The 26,625-nt window shown below is 38.9% G+C and overlaps 1 long non-coding RNA gene across 1 annotated transcript in view; it reads right to left on the bottom strand.

Moving 5' to 3' along the window:
• The window catches only part of LOC126821209 (uncharacterized), a 39,374-nt gene that overhangs the window by 6,249 nt on the left and 6,500 nt on the right, over positions 1 to 26,625 (bottom strand). The window contains exon 2 of the long non-coding RNA XR_007680348.2: positions 20,781 to 20,855. This is a non-coding gene — a long non-coding RNA (uncharacterized LOC126821209). The remainder of the gene's footprint in view (positions 1 to 20,780; positions 20,856 to 26,625) is intronic.

The raw sequence follows: 26,625 nt of genomic DNA, 5'->3' as shown, positions 1-26,625 counted from the left end.
GTAAGTCGTCATGTATTGTTTACATGAGTTGAATCGATAATAAACCCAATTACTAAACAACCAGCGTTCGAACTAGTGATGATTGACAGAGCGCCCCCCGACTTCGTCCCGGCGAGGTACTATCATCATGTGCAACCCACATTAGTGAAAACATAAGGACTCGTGAGTAGAATTGAGAATTTTAGAATGTCATGAAGGTTTTATTGTATATTTGCCTACTGTCATTTGTGTGCAGTGCAGAGATGTGACTTTGGATAGAACTAGTGAGAATGTTACCAATCGCCCGTTCATTGACAGAATCGTGGCGATTGTAATTATGGAAGACGAGACGGGTCATAATGGCGATACTCCCCCAAACGGGGCCGGTGTTGCTGTAAATGAAAATGAACATGCCCCCAATCCAGTTGGTGAGCAACAAGAAAACAATGTAGAACAGAATGACGCTGATAACGTGATTCCTGTAGATAACACAGCTAATCATGAAGCATCGACAGAAAACCATAAAGATAGTTTTGTTCAAAGTCTTAAAGATGAAATTGAAATCCGGTGCATGCTAGAAACCCTGGAAGATAGAACCAGAATTGAAGAACGGAAACAAGATATAAAAGGAAGACTAGAATTAGAAGCTGCCAAATTAGAAATTCGTCGAGCAACAGAAAAGGCTGATTTCTTATGAAGAAAGTTAGAATTAAAGGCCCAAGAAGCTGATTTAGAACGAAAGGAAGAAGAATTAATTTTAAAGTCAAAACTTCAGGCTGCAAGAGAATTGAATCGTCGTTTAAAACAGAAACCAGTTGTTAGTGATCATGATTCCGTGTTTTCTGAAACTGAAAGAAGCATGCCAAGATTAACTCCTATCAAGAACACTAATTTAGAGAATCGTGTGAATGATCCAGAAACATTTCGTATTCCTAGCCAGCCTAATTTTGTGAATGCTACAAGTGACATTGTAGAACCAGTGAACCCAGGCCCACCCCCTCGGTCTGATCACGTGCAATACATGCCCGTTAATACTTCAAGAGGTGAAGACTCGTCTATGGTGGCGATTCTAAATAAGCTGATCGAGAACCAAAGAGAATTCTCCTTGCCTTCAACCAGGGCTCCAAACGATAGGCCAAAGTGCAACCTTGATCCAAAATTGAAAATCCAAGGCCAATTTTTATGTCATGAAATATGAAGGTTTTAATATGTCGATCATATGTAAATCTGTTTATTGTAGATCTTGTTTTTCAGTCAAAATGTTGTTACAGGCTTGCCTATCACATCACCAACAATATTTTTATTACTTTCACAAAAATAATGCATCCTTACAGTTATCGTACCGTTGTTAGTACAATTTTTTTATTCTAAAAAATATTTAAAAAATGGGCATGTAGCCATATTGAGAGTTGAAAGTATTGCTATATCATCGGTAGAGCTGGGTAAAATAGCGATAGTATCGATAAGATATGCCAAAAAGCACTATCGAGTACCGGTATCGTTCTCTTCGTCTATTTTTCGTGCGTGACTAGGACTAGGAGTCGACTCAATGTTTTCTGTGACTTAACCCTTTGTATATAATACAATGTCAATAGCCTACATCAGTCACTTTATATTTACTTCAAAGTCTCAATCTCAATTTAGCTTTTTAAAAAAAATGTTAAAATTAATTCACGCACATTTAAACAATACTTTAGTTTGAAACAATAATTGCCATATCATGGAATTCGCTAAATTGGAGATACCCGGATGTGTAAATAATTCAGAGTTTTTCCCCTTTCAGAATTCGTCTGCTCATTATAAAATTTTACATAGCAATGATGGATGACAAAAACGTTTGTATTTCTTCTTTCGGAATCAAGGCTGTATTTTTTTAATAATAATAAACAATTTACGAATTCGTGATAACAAGCTCTTTAGGCTATTACATTTTCTTTGTCCACCATGTTGGTATTTGTCGCGCTCATGTACGCAATGTTTTGAATCGACTCGTGCACATTTTATTTTGGTTCCTGCACATACATAGGCCTATCAAATATCAATGGTATTTCGTCATTCAGAACCAAGGCTACATTATTTAAAAATAAAGAACAATTTATACGTAATATGAGACAGTTTATTATTAATTAGACGAACAAAAAACATCTATCAGAGTATCACAACATCGTATGGTTTGACTTTAAAATACGTAATCCAGTCTTCATTACGACCGTGAAAATAAGATTGTTTCGATACTGATTATCGATAGTAAAAATAACTCTCGATACCCAGCACTAATCGGCGACCATACATGGCCGTGAATAGTTAAAAATCGGCCACGAATCTGCGGCCAAATTCTAAAATTCGAAGGCCATGGACGCCGAGGCTGCCGGCAGTGTCGAGCCCTGCCTTCAACTGACATTGAGATATTTGATGGAACAGATATTTTGTCATTTAATACATTCGTGATAACTTTTAAGTATGTCATTGAAAGTAAAACCAGTGATCATGCCAGAAAATTAGAATATTTGATAAAGGTGAAGCTCGTGAATTAATCAAGCAATGTCCACTCATTGACCCACCAGAACACGGTTATGATCGCGCCTGGATGTTATTGAAGCGAGAGTATGGACAAGCCCCAATATTGGCAGCTGCATACCGAAGTAAGGCTGAAGAGTGGCCCAAGATAAATGTAGGTGACAAACTCGCCATAAGAAAATTTGCTGTGTTCATCCTCAACTACTGTAATGCGAAGATTGGAAACCTGGAAATGGAAAGCATGGACAGTTTTGAGTATTTGAAATTACTGGCGTTAAAGTTACCATTGTCCTGGCAACAAAGCTGGATTAATACTGTTGGAAGGTTACGTGAAGTTGATAACCGCTCTCCAACATTGGAAGATTTTGAGTCGTTTGTTGGTCACTTGTCCAGAAATGAGAATGACCCACGCGTGGCAGGTCTTGGATACCAACGTCGCGCCGATACACAATTAGCCCAGAGAAGCTATCCTACTCACTCGGTTCGACCTAAACGAGTTCTGGCTTCTGTGACAAGGGAGAATAGTTCCGGTACCCAGAATACTAAACCTGAGAATTTAGCCAAGAAACCACCTTGTACTTACTGTGGTCGAGAAAGCAAGCACTTCCTGTTAGAATGTCGTAGATTTGGTGCCTTATCACCAGAAGAAAGATCGTCTTTTTGTTTTAAAGCTGGACTTTGTTTTTTATGCTTGAACAGTGGGCATAGGAAACAGAACTGTATATTTCCTGAATCTGCAAGATGCACAAAGTGTCAGAGATCCCATCCCACAATTCTCCATGATCAAAGAAGACATCAACAGAACATAAATGATGATACCCTACTGAAGGCTAATGTGACTTCCAGTTGTTCTTTGACAGTAACATGTAGTACCAGTGGTGCAGAAATTGCCTCTAATGGTGATCCACTAATGACTGTTACACCTGTACGTATAAGATCCAAGATAACCGGCAATAGCGTGACAACTTACGCATTTGTTGATAATGGTTCTAGTGCAGAATTCGAGACACCAGATATCACAACCGCTTTGAAAGTTTGGTGTAGACCTGTGACCCTTAACGTGAAAACTTTGAACAGTGAACAAGCTGTTAAGACTGAAAATGTGACCGATGTGTTACAAATCGGAGACTTGAATGGTACTCATTTTATTGACTTGCTGTCACCTTACCTGCTTTACAAGATGCCTGTTACTGCGTCTGATGCCCCTTCTCAGAATGACATAGACAAATATCAACATTTTCATGGAATTTCTGTTCCTGATGTTCGTGAAATTCAGATCCCTAAAGTTTCCATCATGATTGGAATTAACGTGCCAGCTGCGACCATACCCTTAGAACTTGCAACAGGTCAATTAGGTGAACCCTATGGAATAAAGTCGCCTCTTGGGTGGCTGTTCTATGGATTTAACAAGATAAAAGAAGTGGAAGTGAACATTGTGAAAGTTAACTTTTGTAGTCTTGATGCTAGATTAGGCCGTGTTGAATTGATTCCTTGTTTCTCCTGCTACCACTCTGGCAATCATGTGCGGTAAACACAACACAAAGTGGGTTTCAAAACACAAAGTGGTCTGGCATAATACGTATATAGTCTGAGGGTTGTGTACCAATGTTTGACGAAGCCGCGGGAACCCTGTGTAACAGAGAGTGTAAATATGTAAAAGAACTTTGCGAAATTCTGTCAAAGGCCGGATTTAACCTTACTAAGTGGATCAGTAATAGTAAAGAATTACTTCAGACCGTTCCATTAGAAAAGAGAGAAGAAGGATTTAAGAATCTAGATTTCGATACTGACAGTCTTCCTGTTAAACGTGCTCTTGGCGTACAGTGGTCTGTTGAAACTGATATGATAGAATTTAGTGTCAACATGAGTAATTTGAATTCTAAAGCGACAAAGCGCAATATTTTGTCCATCATGAGCTCGGTGTACAACCCTTTTGGAATCGCTGCTCCTTTCATCCTGAAAGCCAAGATTATTCTACAAGCATTATGCAGAGAGAAGCTTTCTTGGGATGAGCCCATTCCTCTTCATCATTGTCGCGAATGGAATAAGTGGATTGATGATTTGAAGAATATAGAAACTGAAACTTTCAAGATGTATTAAACCTAAGGATTTTGGAGCTGTTGTTAGCACACAGTTACATCATATTGCTGACGCGAGCCAGCTCGGATATGGATCAGTGACTTATTTACGACTAGAAAATGAAGCCGGTGTAATTCATACATCATTCTTGATTGGCAGATCCAGGGTGGCCCCGATCAAACTACATACGATAGTAAAACTTGAACTTTCTGCAGCAACAACAATAGTGAGGGTCAACAACATGCTGCAACGAGAACTTTCCATTCCAATAAACAAGTGTTTCTTCTGGACTGATAGTCAAACAGTTCTTAAGTACATCAGAAACGAGACAACCAGACATCAAGTGTTCGTTGCAAATAGACTCGCGATTATACATGATGGTTCGACTGATGATCAGTGGCGCTACATTCCGGCTGCTCAAAACCCAGCTGATCATGCATCAAGAAGTCTTAGTGTTCGTGAATTAGTGACTAGAAACTGGTTGAAAGCCCCCGAGTTCCTGAATCGCCCGATCACTGATTGGCCGGAAAACCTTTCGATAAAAGCAGATGACACTAATGAAATAGTTGTAAACTTTGTGAAACCTGATAAGTCAGCAGAAACTGTAAATAAACTCCTTTCTTATTATTCAGACTGGTTAAGACTAAAGCGATCTATTTCGTGGTGGATCCGTCTTAAACAAATACTTCGCCTTAGATCGAAAAATCTAGAAGTTCCAGATTCTTTAAAGAAGAAAAATTTTTAAAAGTGTAGATGAAGTGGACACTTCTGAAACAGTGATTTTGAAATTTGTACAAGAAAGTCATTTCCAAATGAAATGAGAGCCTTAAGGAATCGTGAAATAGTCAAGAGTAACAGTAATATTGCAAATTTAGATATAATAATTAATGAAGGGCTTATGAAAGTAGGCGTTAGACTCTGTAATGCTGTGATACCACATAATGCGAAACACCCGATTATTTTGCCAAAAGACGCGCACGTGACTTTATTGATAGTTAGACATTCACATTCAAAAGTAGGTCACCAAGGAAGAAACCACACCCTTGCTGATCTTCGTCAAAAGTTTTGGATTGTGAAAGGCGGTGTTTTAATCAAGAAATTAGTCAGAAACTGTGTACTTTGTAGAAAGTATCAGAAGCGCCAAGGGGAGCAGAAAATGTCAGATTTGCCATCCTTCGCGTCAAACCAGATGAGCCAGCATTTACAAGAGTTGGACTAGATTATTTCGGACCATTTCAAGTGAAATGTGGCAGATCCCTTAAGAAAAGATACGGTATTTTATTTACCTGCATGTCTTCTCGTGCTATCCATATTGAGATAGGCGATTCGTTAGATACAACTTCCTGCATTGGTGCCTTGTGTCGTTTCATAGCACGCCGTGGACCAATATGTGATTTATATTCCGATAACAGAACAAATCTCGTTGGTGCGAACAACGAATTGAGATCATCAATCAAGGGCTTAAATTTGACTGAACTAAACAACTTCGGAATTAAGTGTGGATTTAAATGGCATTTTAACCCACCAGCGGCATCACACCATGGAGGCGTGTGGGAGCGCCAAATCAGAACTGTTAGAAAAGTTCTCCAATCCTTATTAAATGAACAGTTTCTCAGAACCTCTCAAACAGATGAGCAGTTAAGGACAATGTGCGAAGTCGAATCGGTTGTAAATAGTAATTTTAGTAGGCTCATGTCCGTGAACTGTAATTTGTGAATTCCGTATTCACCATTACACTAGAAACCATGAACCCTGCCCATAAGACGAAGAACGCTGAATGCTGCCGATGAGCGCCGCATCCATGTGCCCGGTTGAATTATCTGTATTATTGTCATAGTAACTGATTATTATTGTTTAGATAGAAGCCATGCGGTTATGCACGATGGTGGGCGCCTGACGTCCGTATATTGTTTTAACCTGTGTTGTTTACTGTGTTGTAGATGTAAACTTTGTTGTAGACTATTTTGTAAGCCGTCCTGTATTGTTTACATGAGTTGAATCGACAATAAACCCAATTACTAAACAACCAGCGTTCGAACTAGTGATTACAGAGCGCCCCCCGACTTCGTCCCAGCGAGGTACTATCATCATGTGCAACCCACAGGTTGTTTTATGCTTTGTGTGAGACACGATGTTATGATTAATAATATAATGCAATTAATGAATAAAGGAAACATACAATTGCATTAAAACTATGAAATGGTAAATACATACTAATAAATTAATCAACCTATTTTCATTTAATAAAATCTTAACAAATACAAAATATATAATAAAACAGTTCAATATGTGTAGAAACTTTTCAAAATTGATTTATATGGTTAAATCATACAACCTAGCTAATATTTGTTGATGATTTAACTCAGTTTACCATTATTATCAACAAACATGTATCGTGATTACAAATTTTACAATAAAAAAAATAACTAGAACTGCGAAGCAGTAATGACGGGTTTCACCGGTGCTACTTTACCCTTGAACTTATGTCACTTCCGGTACCAATGAAACCGTTAAACAGGTTTCCACATAAGCATTGCACACATGAAATAAAATGGACGCAGAAACAACCAAATCCAGCAATCAATTCATTTGCTACATGTCAGTGATCATGTCAAAATTACATTACTTCCGGTGATAATGAAAATGTTAAATTGGTTTATGAAATCAGAAATAGCATCATCACATGGTGAAAATTTTATGTAAATCCTATAATAATTGCCACCTTTATAGACCAAAAACCTTGAAAAATGACTTGTAGAAAATCGCCTATTTCTCTGCAACCGTACAAGTTACAAACCATTTTGAGGTATCTGTATGATCGAATGAGTTCATTCTATTTGTTGATTGGAATCAAATATCATAATTTTAAAAACATTACAAATCTGATTCATTTGAATAAAATATCTGTTTTGAAGGCTAAAAATACAGTTTTTGCCCAAATGACGTTACTTCCGGTGATAATGAAAATCTTAAATTACTTGTATGAAATCGTAAATGGCATTATGTATCACACAGTGAAAATTTCATGAAAATCGAATAATAATTGACACTTTTATTGACAAAAATCCTTAAAAAGTGACCTGTTGAAAATTGCCTATTTCTCCGCAACTGAACAAGTTAGAAACCATTTTGTGATATCTATATGATCGTAAGGGTTCATTGTATTAGTTGATTTGAATCAAATATCATAATTTTAAACAAATAACAAATATGACTCATTGGAATAAATTACTGGTTTCGAAGGCTATAAATACAATTTTTGCCCAAATTACGTCATTTCCGGTGATATTGAAAATGTTAAATTGGTTTGACCTAGTTAAAATTGACATTACACATCAAATGGTGTCACTTTTATGAAAATCGAATAATAATTGACTCTTTTACAGGCAAACTATTCAAAAAAAGTAGGGGATATTTGATTTTGGGGGCATAATACTAAAATATGCAAATGACTACGAAAAAAGTCACTATAGAACCTAACAGAAGAAACATTTCCAGTTACATGTGACGCCCAAACGCACCAATAGCTACCGCATGGAATGCAGGTGATGCTTGGGATCATCATGGGGGTCCAACCCAAGATTTGCACGACTCTGACTTTGAATGTTACAGTCATTGTGGCATTGAATTCCAGGGTGGAAACATCAGTTTAATTGTTTTAGTGACCAGAAAACAAATTTTGATATGCGTCGGCTTACCCAAAATGAAAGGTTACGTGCCCTTGGCATGCTAAAGATCGGCACAACACAGGCGGTTGTGACGCGGACGATGAATGTTTCTCAGTCTGTCATAAGCAGGCTATGGTCCAGATACCGTGATACACAATCTGTACAGGACAGACCACGCTCAGGTCGACCAAGGGCGACAACTCAAGCCCAGGATCGATTTATCCGTACCTTGGCCTTGAGAAATCGTGTCATCACAGCAAATCAGATCAGCGCTCGTCTTCAAACAGACACTGGTGTGAGAGTGAGTGGCCAGACGATTCGGAATCGACTGCATAGGGGTCACCTTCGCGCCCGACGTCCTCGCGTGATCCCTTGTTTGAGAGATCATCACATTCAGGCAAGACGTCGTTGGTGTAGGGATCGTCAACACTGGGATAATCGACGCTGGAGCAATGTGATGTTTTCAGATGAGTCAAGGTTCACTGTTGATTTTTTGGACAGACGTAGGAGGGTGTTGCGTCGTCGAAACGAGCGCTTCCAAGACGTTAACGTCATCAGACATGATCGATTTGGGGGTGGTTCTGTTATGGTGTGGGGAGGCATCACTGTTGCTGGAAGAACGGCTTTACATGTTGTTGCAGGGCGTGTTACAGGCCAGTACTACCGGGACAACATCTTGGCAGTCCATGTTGTGCCGTTCGCACGACGTCATGGCCGCCGTTTCATCTTCCAGGATGACAACGCAAGATGTCACAGGGCTTGGATCGTTACAGGTTACCTCCAACAACAGAACATCACCACATTACCTTGGCCAGCACTGAGTCCCGACCTCTCCCCCATCGAGCATGTCTGGGACATGCTTGGACAGAGGTTACGTCAACGTCCTGCCAATGTCCAAGAACTTGCTGCTGCGTTGCAACAGGAATGGGACAATCTGGACCAAAATGACCTTAGACGTCTCATTAGGAGTATGCTACGTCGGATCAATGCTTGTTTGGCAAACAGAGGAGGATTTACCCGTTACTGACTTGGTTGTGATGCTGTGGTAACTTTGCTGTTTGACCCCGGGTATCATTTTACCCTTATAATGGTCAGTCTGTGCCTTACTTAGTCTAACGATCATTTGGAATAAATCGATGAATGTGAACTTCATTTCATTTTGTCATTTGTTTCTTCGTCAGTTTCATTAGGTGACTTTAATAACACTTAAAAATCAAATATCCCCTACTTTTTTTGAATAGTATATGTTTGCATGACAATAAATACTACCCTGTATTATCAAATTGTAACCCAATATAAAATAGCCTCATATTAGTATAATTACTGCAACGATATTTTGTAATGAGTGAAGTTGAAAAAATGACAAATTGTTCTTTGTATAATATTTTAATTAGTAAATATAATTTTATTTCATATAACGAGACATTTGGTGGCGATTCAATTCCTTTACAAACCAATATTTTATTAAAACATACACATATTCAAAATTATTTCATATAAAAAACGGTAAAATACATATTTTATTAATACACATTTCAAAATATTTCATATAAAAATTGAAAAAAATAAACACATCTATTTCAAAACCTGACCTATAACAATGTAATCATAAAAAAAATAATAATAATAATTATTTACAAGCTATGATTTAGTTAACAGTTGGACCATATATATGCGCGGCTTTGTTCAATAGACGACTTGTGGTAATTTCATTTTCACAATATTTTCTCCACAATTCCATTATTTTTCCCTCTGTTTTTCTAGTTTTTGTTGTCTGGTATCTACGTAGCTTTCCCTCCTTAACTAATTTTAATTGGTTTGGTATTTCATCCGCTTCCTGGTATAAAAGTGTAATCAACAAATAAAATGGTAAACATCCCTTCTTTGCCCTTTTGTTTAGTTTGCCATGCCACCCCTCTACATCATTATTTGTCCTAAAACTTCTACCAAACACTGACCAGGATTCAACTGTCCATATTCTTGATTCTAACCAAGTGTACTTCACATAATCATAAAAAGTCTAGCAGCAGCGGTTGATCTTCTGGCCATTTTCTCTCTAGTTGGATATATTATTGATCTAGTCTGAAATGCAAAGTGTTTCCTAATATCACGTGTGTCTAAATAATTATGTCAATATGATCCCCCGTGTTTTAAAACCAAAAATAAGACTAGCAAATGTAACATACCTGCATTACATTTTCTGTGTTGCCATCCTCCACACACATCACAATCAATGGCAAGGTGGTTCTTGTAGACCCTCTTCTTTCAAACAGACAAATTGGCGCAGGGATCTTGAACCAAGTTTCAAGAAGAATGATGTGAGCAGTTCGTCCGTTCGTTCTTGGTGTTTAACGTCTGCTTCCACATAAGTGATATCGCAGACAAGACATAGGAGAGCCGAAGCTGATTCCTGTTTTTTAGAATATGATTTTGCAATCTTTCCATTTCGCCTTAGGCCATGGATTTGGTTTAGTGGGAAGTTCTTCCCTTTATTTAATATAAAACATATCGTTTGGTAGATGATATCGTCTGCTTCTGGATTGGTAGATGTCATCGTTTGGGGTTAGTGTTTAGGTGCCAGACCCGTATTATCGTGGCCTCCCCTTACTCCACTATCCCACTCTCTGGGTTTGGTATCAGTTTTAATATCCTGCTAGTTTGGTAGATGTCATCTTTGTGGGGTTTGTGTTTAGGTGCTAGGCCCGTCTTATCGTGACCTCCCCTTACTCCACTATCCCACTCTGTAGGTTTGGTGTCTGTTTTTGGTGGAATAGTGTTTAGATGCCGAGTCCGTCTGATCGTGACTCCCCCTTACTCCACTATCCTGCCAGTTTGGTATAAATCCCCTATGTAGTTTAGTGTTTAGATGCCGGGCCCGTCTAACCGTGACCCCCTCTTACTTCACTATTCTACTTAGTCCAACTGTGTCCATTAGGGCGTGGATTTGTTCGAAGATTTGCAGTTTCAGATCTGGTCTCGGGAAGAGTAGGTTCTTAGTGTTGAATGGTATGTTGTTGGTCTCCATTGTTCTCACTAGTTCCCTACTCTCCTCCTCGTATACCTCGCAGTCTACCAGGACATGGTTGGCGGTACATTCTTCTCCGCACTCACAGATGATGACTTGGTGTTTGTAGTCTCGCAGCCGCTCTTTCACCCTTAGCTTCGATATAAGTCTACAAATATCTCTTCTAGGGTGATTGAGTGTTGTCTTTGTGTAGATCTTGTCATCCAGCCGGAATCTGTATGTGTCAAGTTCAACGAGATTTAATTCCCAGATTGAATTGACCTGTCTTTTGACCATACTGTAGATTTCCGTGGTGCTGTAGTCTATGGTGCGGAGTGGTGCTGTGTCCTTGAGACCTTCATTGGCGAGTCGATCTGCCTCCTCGTTTCCTCTAATGTTGACATGTGATGGAATCCACACGAGTTCTACTTTGCTTCCCTTCTCTAAAACCCTCTGGTACAGCTGCCTGATTTCCAAAATGACTTCTGGTCTTGAGTCCGAGTTGTCATTTTGGATTGAAATCAGACTGCTCATAGAGTCGCTTGGAATGACGAACTTACTAGTCTTTTGATGGGAAATCCATGATATAGCGTCACGAATGGCGGCAAGCTCTGCAGTGTACACCGAACAGTTATTGGGCAGTTTCCTGCTTATTGCCTGTTCCCCGTTTGGCAGGTATATTCCAAACGAGCTGGTGCCCCTTTCAGGTAGCAGTTAGTTTTCCATCATATTTATATAATCTAACCAAGTAGTAGCCGAGACAGAGACCTTCCTGATCTAGACAAGTGTTGAATGCAATACACTAAATTGGTTGACAAATGTGTAAAATTTTCTTAGTAATACACATTAAACAAAGTTAATTAAATCACACTTTATAGTATAAAACTCCGGTAGCAATATACAAAACCTTAATCACACCATTTATTGTTAATTAATGACAAGCCTAGTAATCCAATAAAAAATCAGATCCAATCACACAAATTCCGTCATCAGTTGTTAATTAGTACTCGTACTGATAACACCTAGTGCACCAGAGCTCCAAAGCTATTGCTGAGTTTATCATAGATAAAGTAGCCTAGCCAGACTCCCAAAAACTCCTCAAACCCAGGACTACTAGATTCTGCAAAGATCCTCCAGTCCATAAGTAATTTTAAGGTTGTCTTTATTTTTATATCTTCACAAGGTATAAGCTGTTCTCATTTTTTTCTTCTCTATCTACCTTATTTTATTTTATTTTGTTCTTCCATTTTTTTTTTTGCTTCTTTTCTCTTTGATTCATTGTTAGGATACTATTTTTCCTTTTTTTTTTATCAGATATAAGCTTATTTCCTTAATTCCTCCTTCTATTTTATTTTCTACATTTTTTGTTATTTGTTTTTTCATTCTCCCTATATACCAACTTCTTAACTCCATTTATTTATTTATTTTTCTTTCTCATCCTTTCCTTATTTCCATTATTTTCCTTATCAGACTCTTCATTTATTTAACTATTCTACTCTTCTTTCTATCATCTAATAACCAAGAAGCTTAGTGTACAAGCCAATCAACTGATTGAACTCGTTACAAACCTCTTAAAACAACACCAACAAGCTAAATCTCTTTTATAAATACCAAACCTGATAACTGTTAAGTAAACTCATACAAGCAATAGGAACCCATAGTTAATTAGTGTTAATAACAAATTATATAAAGATTTTAAAAATGTCCTTGACGAAAACACATCAAAATTCATTCCTAGTAAAGTAGTCACAATTAGACCCAATGATAAACCTTTTATGAACAACTGCATCCGCCTAAAAATTCGACAAAGAAACCGAGCCCATAAGCGTGCCAAAAAGTCAAATAACCCAAACCATTGGTTAAAGTTCCGTAAAATTAGAAATGAGGTAATTTCACTCGTACGTCAAGCGAAAGATGATTTTAAATCAAAAATCACTAATAAAATAAATAATCACAAAGTCACATCAAATCAGTGGTGGAAATTAGTAAAATCAGTTGTGAAAATGGAAAAAGTAAACAGTAATAATCAAACCCCAATTAACATCAATGGCAAAATTTATTATCATCCACTTGATAAGGCGACGGTATTAAATTCATACTTTACATCTGTTTCAAAATTAGATACCTCACATGAATTACCTCCCTTTGATGCACGCTCTGATATCACAATGAATGATTTTATCGTAACTGAACAAGACGTCAAAGATCAATTAAAAATACTCGACTCTTCAAAGCCACCAGGACCAGATGAAATCAGCCCAATAATTCTAAAAAACATATCTCCTGCCATAGTAATTCCATTAACTCGTCTATTTAACCTGTGCCTTATAACTAAACAACTTCCAGACATATGGAAAACTTCACATGTCATAGCCGCCTTTAAAGGGAAGGGTGATCCACAATTACCAGAAAATTATCGCCCCATTTCCTTAACGTGCACAATTTGTAAGATTTTTGAAAAAATTATCCTAAAACACCTGTACAACTTTATTAAAAAATATGATTTATTATCTAAACATCAGTCAGGATTTCAAAAAAATGATTCAACAATAAACCAACTTCTTGAGATATATAATATAATCATAAGTAATCTAGATAAAGGGAAAGAGCTTAGCTTTGTATTCTGTGATATTTCTAAAGCGTTCGACAAAGTCTGGCACATTGGAATTATATATAAGCTGCGTCAGTATGGTGTTAATCTAAACCTATGTGATTGGATATACAATTATTTAACAAATCGTAAACAATGTGTTGTCCTTGAAGGTTTTCAATCACCTTATTTGTCAGTTGAATCCGGGGTTCCCCAGGGATCAATACTCGGTCCGTTTCTATTCTTAATATACATAAATGATATCTCAGACAATCTAGATAACAATGTACGATTATTTGCTGACGATACGTCCTTATTTGCAATTATTAATGGTAACCCTTTAGAATCTGCCAATTCAATCAATAGTGATCTGAGGCTAATATCAACGTGGGCAAATAAATGGCAAATAAAATTTAACCCAAATAAAACTAAAAACTTAATATTCACACGTAAAAAAACTAATCATCCTAATCTTATGTTTGAAAACAAAATTATTGATAAAGTTTCCTCACACTGCCACCTGGGACTAACATTTCATCTAAACGGAACATGGTCAGAACATATTTCTAAAATTCACAAAAAAGCTTGCAATAGACTCAACATAATACGCCAATTAAAATTTAAATTAAACAGATCTACGTTATGTACGATATTTACGTCATTTATACGTCCTCTTTTGGAGTATGGGGATTGTATATGGGATAATTGTAGTATTAAAGATTCGGAATTACTTGAGAATATCCAACTAGAAGCAGGGAGAATCATAACTGGTCTGCGCCGAAATTCCCACAGAAAACATGTTTATGACGAATTAGGGTGGGAACCACTGTTCAAACGCCGTCAAAAGCATAAACTCGTCTATTTTTATAAAATCCTTAATTGCTATAGTCCCCAGTATCTATCCGATATTCTAATGGAAATACAACCCGAAACAAATTATTACAATCTTAGAAACCATAAATTGAAAATACCACAATGTAAAACGTCTTCTTATATAAAAAGTTTTTTCCCAAACACAATAAAACTATGGAATAGTCTTCCTACGCATGTGCAGTTATCACCGTCTCTCAATACTTTTAAGTCTAGTCTCCTGAGTCAGTATCCTATACATAAAAAACCTAGTTACTTTCATTATGGAAACCGTAAGGAAAATATCATTCACTGTCAGTTAAGAAATAAATCTAGTAATCTCAATAATCATCTTTTCCACCACTACCTATCTGAATCAAAAAAATGTCCAAAATGCAATTCTTCGGATGAAGATAATTTCCACTTTTTCTTCTCTTGTCCATCTTATTCAGCTATCAGAATCGAACTATTCAATTCATTAAATGTATTCACAGAAACTATTAATCTAGATCTAATTTTAAATGGCTCTACAAATCTTTCGAACACCTCCAATATCTTGATTTTTGAAGCAGTCCATTATTTTATTAAAAGTACTCAAAGGTTTTGATTCGCTTTTACATAATATTGTTGTATAATATCAAAAAATTGCATCGTATATATCATTTCCACATGAAACTGTATATATGTTCGGTTTTACAATTTATTATATTTAATTTTATTTTTATGTATATGTCATATTTATCGTTTATTATTTTCTGTATCCCTGGGAAAGAACTTATATAGGCTTTGCCTGTTGTTCAATCCTTTTCAAACGAATAAAATATTTTTTAAACTAAACTAACGACAGTTATACCAGCTTAAAACAACACTAACAATCTAAATTATTATTATAGTTACCAAGCCTCATAACTGTTAAGTAAACTCATACAAGCAATAGGAACCCATAGTTAATTAGTATTAATAACACTGATTGACTAGCGGCTCTTTGTGGAAAGGGTTAACAACAGTTATATCAGCTTACGCCATTAATTAACAACAGCATACAACCTTAATCAACACTGTTCAGTCCCTCCTTTTGTTTTCGATTTTACTTTTCGGCAGCATAAGAACGATGGCGACAGAGGCTAGCTCACCCATGTCAATGGCTGACGCTTTTAAAAGCAGCCCTGCACCAAAGTTCTTTCCTGCGACAAAAAGGAGAGAAGAACAGACCCACGTCGTACTTGTGAGGCCACTGGAAGGTAAGTCCTTCCAAGGAGCCAAACTTACGGCCTTGGGCAAGGAATTGAAGAGTAAGTGGGGTATTATCAACATACCCGACATAAAGATCACAGTGCCGGGACATATTAGACTTGCCCTAAAAAGTAGGTCTGACATGGACCTAGCGCTGGCCCAGAACCTACTTCTCGGTATGACCGTGACGGTGTCCGAACCGTCCACCTTGTCAATAGACAAGGTGGTTGTTCATGGGATACCGGCCGAATATACCGGAGACGAAATTCTGGAGGATCTAATAGAGAGGGGTTACCAAGCAACCTAGGTATATCGGTTTAAAGTGGCCGAGGGGAAGGACCAGGGAAGCGTCGCCCTAACCTTCAAGAAAGGTACAGCGCCCGAGGCACTTAAAATCGTCTACCTCAACCGAAGTACTCACCCCTATGTACAGAGAGTAAGGCAGTGCGCCAACTGTCAGAAGCTGGGGCACACAGTCAAGTACTGCAAAGGAAAGATTGTGTGCGCCCAGTGTGGGGGGGGGAGTCATGCGGCGACCGACTGCAGTGCGGGCATTCAAAAAAAATGTTCGAACTGTAAAGGCGGTCACGCAGCGAACTCTCCTGAATGCCCGAAAATCCAAAACACCAAGGAAACTCTAAAGATCCAGGTAAAAGAGAAAGTAAGTTTCAATGAAGTCTCATTGATGCTGAAAAAGAAGGAAGGGAGGACAAAAGATGTCAGGAATAGGGCTCCGGTTGCAAAACCAATTCCGGGGCCGATTCCATCGACATCCCAAACAACGCCGAAAAAACCCACCACGGCACCCAACCAAAAAGACAAACCAACACCAAAGAATAAGACCAAATCCAAGAAGGAAGAGGAACCGAAAACGAATGTTCATGAATCACACTTCATTCCTAAATTTAAAACGGAAAGTGGCTTCATGAACTTCATGATCGAGTTCCTCCGGGTGGCCGTGTCCAATGAGGACCAAACTACCAAGATGACAAACCTACTCGGCAAAATAAGGACACACATGGTCAACCCCGATGTCCTGTGTGTCATGATTAATTCAATCAACACGGTAAAAAAAAAGACCAAGAGATGAAGACGACGACGAAGAAACCACAAAAGGCGATCAAACGGCAAACCTCGCACTCCGTAGAAGGATATCTCATGTTCGTCACTACAGCACTGGCGATATGCCCAGTTGCTTGCCGGTTTTAACACCAAAGACGAACACTAATGAGGTACCTCCTATGGAATGTGAAACGCCAATTGACCAATAAATAGACAAGACAGAGGCATCCATCCGGACAGTCATCATGGCGGGCCAGGTAAAAGTTCTACAACTAAACGTTAATGGACTGGCCCCCAGATGTGCTGAGCTGAGAAAATACATCACCCGCAACCCCAAAGATGTAATATGCCTCCAAGAAACCAAGCTACTACCAACCAAGAACGACATCTACTTGCCCGGATACACTTGTCAGAGAAGGGACAGACCGGGCAGCACGACACGTGGCGGTGGTCTTGCCATCTACGTCAGTGATAACTTAAATTATATTTCTGTTTCCCTGGACGTAGAGGACCCTCTAGAAGCAATGGGCATAGCCATCACATTGAGCAATAATACAAAATTGACAATAGTGAATGTCTATGTACCCCCAGATGTCACGAGAAAACCAGTTGACTTCCAGTCACTTCTCGACCAGCTTCCGCAGGGCGAATTTGTGTTTTGCGGGGATTTCAACGCAAAACACGTCCTGTGGGGGTCACCGAGGAATGACTGTTGGGGGATTAGCCTATGCTCAATAATAGAAGAGAACGACCTATGCGTACTGAACGACGAGAGCCCTACTTTTGTTGGAGGAAATGCCTCACCTTCACATCTGGATCTCACGCTCTGTACGCTTGGTATGGCAAACCGCTGCGACTGGCAAGTACACGAAGATGAAACACTTGGCAGCGACCATCTACTGATAGAACTCTGCATCCAATGTGAAACAACCAGGGAAGTCTATAACGGGAAACCCAATTGGAAAATAAAAGAGGCTGATTGGGCTAACTTCCGTGTAGGCTGCCTTGGGTGGAAAGAAGAAGACATCATCGATGCCAACATCGACGTGTACGCAGCCAACATCACGAGTGCTATTATATACTATTCAAAAAAAGTAGGGGATATTTGATTTTTAAGTGTTATTAAAGTCACCTAATGAAACTGACGAAGAAACAAATGACAAAATGAAATGAAGTTCACATTCATCGATTTATTCCAAATGATCGTTAGACTAAGTAAGGCACAGACTGACCATTATAAGGGTAAAATGATACTCGGGGTCAAACAGCAAAGTTACCACAGCATCACAACCAAGTCAGTAACGGGTAAATCCTCCTCTGTTTGCCAAACAAGCATTGGTCCGACGTGGCATACTCCTAATGAGACGTCTAAGGTCATTTTGGTCCAGATTGTCCCATTCCTGTTGCAACGCAGCAGCAAGTTCTTGGACATTGGCAGGACGTTGTTGACGTTGACGTAACCTCTGTCCAAGCATGTCCCAGACATGCTCGATGGGGGAGAGGTCGGGACTCAGTGCTGGCCAAGGTAATGTGGTGATGTTCTGTTGTTGGAGGTAACCTGTAACGATCCTGGCCCTGTGACATCTTGCGTTGTCATCCTGGAAGATGAAACGGCGGCCATGACGTCGTGCGAACGGCACAACATGGACTGCCAAGATGTTGTCCCGGTAGTACTGGCCTGTAACACGCCCTGCAACAACATGTAAAGCCGTTCTTCCAGCAACAGTGATGCCTCCCCACACCATAACAGAACCACCCCCAAATCGATCATGTCTGATGACGTTAACGTCTTGGAAGCGCTCGTTTCGACGACGCCACACCCTCTTACGTCTGTCCAAAAAATCAACAGTGAACCTTGACTCATCTGAAAACATCACATTGCTCCAGCGTCGATTATCCCAGTGTTGACGATCCCTACACCAACGACGTCTTGCCTGAATGTGATGATCTCTCAAACAAGGGATCACGCGAGGACGTCGGGCGCGAAGGTGACCCCTATGCAGTCGATTCCGAATCGTCTGGCCACTCACTCTCACACCAGTGTCTGTTTGAAGACGAGCGCTGATCTGATTTGCTGTGATGACACGATTTCTCAAGGCCAAGGTACGGATAAATCGATCCTGGGCTTGAGTTGTCGCCCTTGGTCGACCTGAGCGTGGTCTGTCCTGTACAGATTGTGTATCACGGTATCTGGACCATAGCCTGCTTATGACAGACTGAGAAACATTCATCGTCCGCGCCACAACCGCCTGTGTTGTGCCGATCTGTAGCATGCCAAGGGCACGTAACCTTTCATTTTGGGTAAGCCGACGCATATCAAAATTTGTTTTCTGGTCACTAAAACAATTAAACTGATGTTTCCACCCTGGAATTCAATGCCACAATGACTGTAACATTCAAAGTCAGAGTCGTGCAAATCTTGGGTTGGACCCCCATGATGATCCCAAGCGTCGAATGCATTCCATGCGGTAGCTATTGGTGCGTTTGGGCGTCACATGTAACTGGAAATGTTTCTTCTGTTAGGTTCTATAGTGACCTTTTTCGTAGTCATTTGCATATTTTAGTATTATGCCCCCAAAATCAAATATCCCCTACTTTTTTTGAATATATAGGTGCCGCAGACGACTCCATTCCCAAGACTTCTGGAGGGCAATCAAGGATTAGAAAACCTTGGTGGTCACCAGAATGTCAAAAATTGGTTAACGAAAGAAAGAAGCCACTACGCCTACGGAAACGCCACTACAATGAAGTCAATCACCAAAACTACCTGAAGTTGAAATACGCCGCAAGAGACACCATCCGGAAGGCACAAAGCGGACACTGGATGACATTCTGTAATGCGTTGAATCAAAACACGCAAACAGGTGCCGTCTGGAAGAAGCTGAACGCCATGAACTGGAAGCGCAGATCATTCAACATACCAAACCTAAAGAATGGAGATGAGTACGTTACCAACGGCAATGAAAAGGCAGATCTACTTGTAAAAGCTTTCGCTGACGCAAGCAGGGACGAAAACCAATCACCAGAGTTTCTGAAGAGAAAGGAAATCTTTTACTCACAGCACCCTTCATTAGAAATTGAACCTAATGAAGGGGCTAAACCAATCAATCTACCCTTCTCTGAGGAGGAGTTAAATAAGGCTCTTTCCCTCAAGAAGGATAGTGCGGCTGGTGAGGACAAAGTAAAGTACTCGATGCTCAAACATCTGCCTAGAAACGCCAAAAGGATACTACTAAACTTCTTCAACACATCCTGGCTGGCAGGAGAGGTACCTAAAGAATGGCGGAAAGCCAACGTCATCCCTCTTCCAAAACCAGGTAAAGAGAGAACAATGGCAGAGTCCTATCGACCAGTAAGTTTGACATCCACACTGTGCAAAACCTTGGAAACAATGGTTAACATACGACTACAGTTCTATCTGGAGAGAAACCGACTGATCGACGAAAATCAAAGCGGGTTCAGGAAAGGGCGTTCAACAACGGACCACTTGGTGAGACTACAGCAAGTCATGTCGCAGGCACTCCTCTCTGGGAACCTGTTATGTGTCGTGTTCGTAGATTTAACTAAGGCTTTCGATTTAGTCTGGCTAGACGGGCTGCTCTTCATGTTAGGACGTATTGGTATAACGGGCATAATGTTTCGGTGGATCAAAAGCTTTCTGAGCGATAGAAAGATACAGGTGAATGTTGGTAGATTCCTGAGTGCCGAGCAAACATTAGAAAATGGCACGCCTCAGGGATCGGTTATCAGTCCCACTCTCTTCAGTATCATGATCAACGACATACAGAAATCGTCCTACCTCGACGCCAAAACTGAGTTAGCTAAATTTGCTGATGACAGTACCATATGGAGGAAAGGGAGGAACTTCTGTGAACTACAAAAGAAAATGCAAAAGGCCTTAGACAAATTCATGGCATGGGCAAACGATTGGGGATTCAAAGTCTCGGAGAAGAAAACAGTCGGCATGCTTGTAAGCAGGGATAAGCAGAATGACTCTGTGTATGAACGGGAAAACCATCGAGTTTGAAGACCAAACCAAGTTCCTTGGCGTAATCTTTGACCGAAGGCTGACCTGGAAACCGCACATCGACGAGACTGTAGATAGATGCACCAAAATCCTAAACTTAATGAGGAAAATAACGGGCAGCACTTGGGGGGCCAACAGAGTCACACTAATGATGGTGTATCGTGCTCTAATACGATAATTCTTTTCCAAAAAATCAAATTTGTATCATTTTGATGTCATATAATAGTCCATTAATGGGAATATCCAACGACACTTTAGTTGTTTTGGTCCGCTAATATCTGACGGAGAAATCAAGATTTTTGGAAGAGCGCCAATTTTGTAACCCCTTTTTTCATTTTTACCTGCATGGCAGTGCTGAATCGGCTTTCAGGCAACACACCCGAAGGAAGCATTCGAAAGTCCATTCACTGGGCTATCGAACTATACTTTAGCCCTTTTGATCTAGTAATATCCAACGGAGAAATCGCGCTTTTGGCAAAAATCTTCATTTTTTGCATTTATTTCAAAACATCGGATATTTTTTCGACTACTTCCGGTTTTTGCATTATTGTCGGGATAGTGTAAGAAACATCCATTTAGTAGTTTTCGAAAAAAAAGATAAATAAAAGAACATTTTCAATAATTTAACGATTTTTCAACTTTTTTCAAAGATTGAGGCCATTTTTGGACCACTTATATTATTTCAATGCTTTTATTTTTAGATTCACACCATAGACCACCGATAGGACTCTGATTAAGAACAGTTTAAGAAAAATCGTTGGCGCCGTTTTCGAGAAAAAAGGCGTCTCAGAATGCATCAAAACGGAAAATACTAGATTTTTGGCGTACCATGATTTATTTCCTAACCATCGAATTTGAATCATTTAGATGTCATAAGATAGTCTATTCGTGGGACTATCCGACGACACTTTAATTGCTTTGGTCCGCTAGTATCTGACGGAGAATTCGAGTTTTTAGCAAGAGCGCCAATTGTTTTTTTTTACATTTTTTACCCTTTTTTTTCTTCGTTTTTTGAACTATTTCCGGTATACGAATCATTGTCGAGTAGTTTTAACATCCGGTTTTGGAATTTGAATGGGATTAGGGCTTTATAATGATATACTACATTATCCGATCAGATAAAATCGCCCTGAGAAATCCTATGTCCAGAAGTGCCAAAAATGCAAAAATGTCAAAATATCAAAAATTAAATTTCAATAACTCACTGCATATTATACATGGTTAAAATCGTTATTAGGTCAGGTTTTTTCAATTTATAACTTTTTTCTGAAAATCTGTTAAAAAAAACAAGTAATAGAGCATTTTCCAAAATTTCACGATTTTCAGTCCCTTTTTTGTCCTATTCCAATTATTTCAACGTCTTATTAGATGGCTTCTTCACAAGACTACTGAAGAGACTTTCGATAGGGTAAGTTTAAGAAAGATAGGTTGCCAGACAACGAAACATACGCCCACAGCAGCTATATCTAGTTGTCGCATATTTTTACTTTTTTCGGTAATGAAACATTTATAATACATTAAAATCTGATTAAGAGTAACAACTCATTAAGTAATTATCAGAAAACAATTTGTTTGGTTTTTATAAAGTTCGGGCCCATGCTAACGTTTAGTATACGAAACTTTCAACATCATGGATTTAGCTGTTCAAGTCATAAAGATTCATTAAAAATCAATACACTTGTTCGTCTCAAGACCTTAAACTCTGTGTATCAATCTGAAGTCAATCGGATGATAACTTTAGCCTCTAGAGCGTCACGAGATTTTTCAAAGTGATCAAGGGCCATAACTTTTGCAGTAATTATCGGAAATCGCTGAAAATCAAAAGGCTTCTTCGTCTCATGACCTTAAACACTGTGTATAAATTTAAAGTCAATCGGATATTAACTATAGCCTCTAGAGCGTCCACAAGATTTTTCAAAGTTATCAAGGGCCATAACTCTGGCAAAAATTATCGAAAATCAGTGAAAATCAATAGGCTTCTTCGTCTCATGACCTTAAACACTGAGTATAAATTTAAAGTCAATCGGATATTAACTTTAGCCTATAGAGTGTCCACAAGCAATTGTGGACGACGGACGGACGGACGGGGGCGACAACAATATACGACCACATTTCAATGTGGGCGTATAAAAATCGCTGGAGCAGTTTTCGAGATACAGGCGTCCAAAAACGCTCCAAATCAGAAAATACTTGATTTTTAGAATGCCATATTTTGCGTCCTGCTCATTTTATCTGTAAGAATGGGTATCATGCGATGAAGCAACCCAACGATACCTTAATCGTTTTAAACCGTTGATATCGGACGGAGAAATAACGTTTTTCAAAAACGCACCCAGTTTTTGTGTTTTTTTCAAAATATCAAACATTATTTCGACTACTTCCGGTTTACGGATCGTTGTTGAAATTGCTTTATCCAACTGTCTGACCATATGACTTTATGCTGCAGGGGTTTCAGGAAGATTGATTAAAATTTATCCTTTCCAAAAAATATAAGGGTTGAAAAATGGGTAGAAAATTTAAAAAAATTCGAAAAATAAAGGGCGATATCTCTGAATGAAACTTATATTACTGGAATCGCATGGAATTCAGGTATTTCTACTGGGTTTTTTTTTTAAATATCGAATATTTTTTCGACTACTTCCGGTTTACGGATCATTGTCGGGATAGATTTAACACGTTGTATGGGAACTTAACTTCCCTAGGCTAGCGGTTTAAGCCCATATTTTTTCCGATACCCCTACCCATGGTAGAACAAGGGTTATTTGGTATAGTTGGAAAGGTAATTTTATTGACATTATGAAATCGGTTCTTGGGCGATTTTTAAAACGGCCTATAATAGTTATTCCTTCTGGTTTCCATAGCAACCGTAAAAATCATAGATATCGACTCTATGCGTAAAATCAAACTATTTAACGATTAAGAAGCTTCAGATAAGCAATACTTTGTGTTTTTCTCCAGCACACTGTGTGATTTAAATAAATAAAAAAAAATCGCAAATAGCACACACAATATCATTTTAGGGCCAGTAATTGGCCCCTTGGCGCTACTGATCATGTTCTTGTTGGTGGCGCATTTCGAAAAAAGCCCAAGGCTCCGGCAATTCATGTACAATGGACATAAAATTAAGCATCATGGTTCCTTGGACAATTGCGCCTCAATTGACGGATTTCGCATTCAGACATGACGTCACAATTCAAAGATGACGTCATACTCAGTTTCTGGTCCATAGTACGCTACTATTTGTTATATTTTGGTTGCACAAGCACAGCGGGGCCTTAGGCCATTTGTTGTATATATTTCTTCTGTGATTGAAACACAGGGTTAGATTCATTCTGTAATATGCTCTACTGATTAAAGTTAGTACATGTGATAATTACAAGGTTATTTCTTTTTAAAAATAACGGTGCGCGATTTGAATTTTTCTGAAAATATCAATTTTCCCATGGCCTAATCCACGCTAATGTGTATCATAATTTGTTATTTAACATTTAATTTTGAAAACAAAATCAAAATAATTAACAACGCTATAGCTTTTCTCCTGGCTTGTATTCAGTCGGAGTATAAACAGGACCATCAATTAGATTTCGCGAACAGCTTAAGATGGCGGCGGACCTCACCTGACAACAATCAGCCTATCGTACTAGAAGTTTCAGAAAGATCCATTGGACTGTTTTTAAAAGAAAGGAAAATTAGACGATATTTAACGATATTTAGCAAATAATTGGTTGTCTGATGCAAATGTGTTTTCTCCCTTATACCATTAGAAGAAGATATAACGATTTTTCGACTTTTTTCAAAGATTGTGACCCTTTTTGGACCATTTATACTATTATGAGGCTTTTAAATTTGGATTCACACTCTAGACCACCGTTAGGACTCTAAGTAACAGAAGTTTAAGAAAGGAATAAGAGAAGTAAGTTTTCGGGATGAAAGCATCTGAATAGCCCCCAAAAATGAAAATACTAGATTTTCAGCGTCCCATTATATTTTGCCTAACCAGCAAATTTTACCATTTAGATGTCATACGATCGTCCATTGTTCGGGCTATCCAACGACACTTTAGTTGTTTTGATTCGGTGAAAGATCCATTTGACAGTTTTTAAAAGAAAGCAAAAAATTAGAAGATATTCAACGATATTTAGCAAATAATTGGTAGTCTGATGCCAATGTGTTATCTCACTTATACCATTAGAAGCAGACATAACGATTTTTCGACTTTTTTCAAAGATTGTGGCCCTTTTTGGACCATTTATGCTATATTGAGGCTTTTAAATTTGGATTCACACCCTAGACCACCGTTAGGACTCTAAGTAACAGAAGTTTAAGAAAGGAAATAAGAGAAGTTTTCGGGATGAAAGCATCTGAACAGCCCCCAAAAATGAAAATACTAGATTTTCAGCGTCCCATTATATATTGCCTAACAAGCGAATTTTTAACATTTAGATGTCATACGATCGTCCATTGTTCGGGCTATCCAATGACACTTTAGTTGTTTTGGTTAGATTCTGAGAAATCCGATTTGCAGAAAACACAAAAAAAAATAATAATAACTAGATCTCCTAGGCAGATATTAAAGCTTTCATATTCACGGTCAGTTTCTGTCACATGTCATGGGTTATATAAAGAATCTCAACAAGGAAAAGGAATTATTAAAATCGATCAAAACTCGAAGTTATATAGGTCACATGTCATAAGTTATATAAAGAATCTCAACAAGGAAAGGGAATTATTAAAATCGACCAAAGCTCGAAGTTATATAGGTATATATATAGAGTAACAGTGTACCCGGGCAAAAAAATCTGGAAAATAATGGGAAATAACTGAGACTTGTATTGCTGTAATCGAAATGAATCCCGGTTCCAAAAGTTTAAAATACGGATCTAGATGTTGAAAAACGGGACAGATGAGAAAATGAAATGAAAATATTGGGAAATAACTCAAAACTGGCAGGAAAATGTCGAACAAGTAAATTTTGTTGTGGAAATGAAATGAAATGGGGTTTAACGCCCTCCCGTTCTGCTCCGAACTGGGCTAATGAAGACGGGCATAAGCCTTACAGTGTGCTATGAGGGAAATTTTGCCAGGACAACGGCACTACGGCCTACTCTTATATCGAATTCCAACTGTCAAGGGATCTTTTACGTGCACGCCAATGTATGCACGGGACCTCGGTTTTTCGTCCCATCCGAACGACTAGACAGCTGTCCTTGTCAGGTCCTCCGTTCTGCATCACTGACAAGGGGGAACCACGCTGGGAAATCTGGATGAACTTTCTCAGCCAATTCGGGGATCGAACACCCGACCTCCAGGCTAGCGAGCCAGCGTCTTACCCACTTAGCCACCGTGATCCCCTTGTGTCGTTGAATGGTCATTTGGAAAGTTATACAACCCTAAATTGCACTGTTATTAATATGAAATGAAATAGGCTTTAACGTCCTGCTGTTCTGCGTCTACTGGGCTAATTAAGACAGGTATACGCTATACAGAATGCTATGAGTATGAGGGAAATTTTGCCCGGGCAGCGGCACTATGGCCTACTCTTATATCGAATTCCAACTGCCAAGAGGTCTTTAACGTGGACACCAGTTCATAGACGGGTCCTCAGTTGATCGGCCAA

Source organism: Patella vulgata, chromosome 5, assembly GCF_932274485.2.
Source record: "Patella vulgata chromosome 5, xgPatVulg1.2, whole genome shotgun sequence".
NCBI classification, from domain to species: domain Eukaryota; kingdom Metazoa; phylum Mollusca; class Gastropoda; family Patellidae; genus Patella; species Patella vulgata.
Note: the sequence above shows the minus strand (reverse complement) of the source record. Positions and strands in the feature narration are given on the sequence as shown.